Source organism: Coffea arabica, chromosome 5e, assembly GCF_036785885.1.
Source record: "Coffea arabica cultivar ET-39 chromosome 5e, Coffea Arabica ET-39 HiFi, whole genome shotgun sequence".
NCBI lineage: Eukaryota > Viridiplantae > Streptophyta > Magnoliopsida > Gentianales > Rubiaceae > Coffea > Coffea arabica.
The window spans coordinates 3,546,551-3,548,225 of record NC_092318.1 but is presented as its reverse complement, the minus strand read 5'-3'; positions in this window follow the sequence as shown (position 1 = coordinate 3,548,225).

The following is a 1,675-nucleotide window of genomic DNA, read 5'->3' as shown; positions in this document are numbered from 1 at the left end:
AATATGATTTAATGGAAAAACATTGTGAGGATTTACATCATTTTACATTTTATACTTGAGGCACATGTCGTGATGAGGAATAATAGATTCATTCTATTCCTTTGTGCTTCAGTGTGTACACTTTGTATAGTTTTTTTGGCCGTTATACATGCATTGTTAAGGTATACCATATCAATATAACTTACCATTTTGAAAAGAAAACAATATAAAACAAATATGACAAAGAAATTCAATTTAATTCTATGATGTTTTACTAGTCGCCTACGTCTGCGATTTGAGTCATCGATGAATAGATGGAATACCCCACGCCTGATCTTTTTTGAAAGGAAAAGAATAAAAGCAAAATAAAGAAGGTAAAATAATTATTAAATATTTAATAAGACTTTCTGGCTTGCGTCCACAAGGCACTTGTGTCCAAAAATATCCACACACAATTCCTAGGTACCAAGTGTGATCAGTAACGCGTTTTTTATAGGGACAAGCTGAGAGTCTGAGGCTCCCCGGGGCAGCTGAGAGTCAGACAGTTTTCGTAGTTTCCTCTTTAGGAGCAGATCTTAAATTCGACTTCCGGGAGCTACTGTGTTGTGATCCTTGGGGCAGGACTCTCGCAGTTTGGAAAGAGTAGTTTGGCCTGTTCAGGTAATTTTGGTCAGGTCAGGATACTTCTCAGTCGAAAAAAAAAAGAAGCTAAGAGTCTGAGACCCCTTACGAGGAAATGGATGCCTTTTGACTGTGGTTTATCTTGAAGTTATGAGAAATAAAAAAGCTACAGCTTTCTGAGATATTCTACGATTGCAACGGTGAAGTCTCACCAAACTATTCCACCACATGCAGATTTCCATACCTAGAAAATGGTGGATTATTGTGTACTAATTATCTGTTGAAGTGGAAATGTGCAAAGGTTTTGGAATCAAGTATGCCTGTTTTCCTTATTGTCTTTTCGATACGTGTTCGCTTGGAAATTTCTTATTCTCATGCTTTATCCCCACCGCCACATGAGAAAAGATGTTAACAGTAAAGGATGTCCAAAAAATGAAAGAAAAGTGGAATGTAGCATATAAAATGAAAATGGCTTTCTTACTCTTAATTTAAGATACGAGACAAATAAATAAGTACACATTAAATCCCTATTTAAAAAATAATTAATTACAAAATCCAAAGAATAAGTGTATCATATTTATTTAGATTTACATGTTTGGATTGCAAATTTTTCCAAAAAAATTGTTACTTTTTCCGTGATCACATTTTTCAATCATCTTTCTACCTTACATATGTCAAATCGTTTTCAGAAAATAGTAATCCAAACGAGATTGAATTTGAAACTCGTAGTATAAAACCTATTTACCAAATATCCCTTAAACTTTAAACAGTTTTTTTCTTTTGAAGGATAAAACTTTAAATAGTTAATGCAAGAAACATTTGGGGTCTATCGTGTTGGTAAATTCAAATGTGAGGCAAAAAGTGGAGCTGTGTGGAATGGATCCTTGTATACCGTCTAATATCTTGCAGTAATTGAGCAAAAGTTGTGGACTACATAAAAAGATGTAAAGTAAATCGTCAAAAGCTGTAAATCAAGCTCAAAGAGTCAAGACCCAGTAGGAGTAGTACCAAGGAAGCAATCCCTTTCTCCTAAGTAAAAAAATATATATATCCTTTCCGAATCCATATTCCAGAA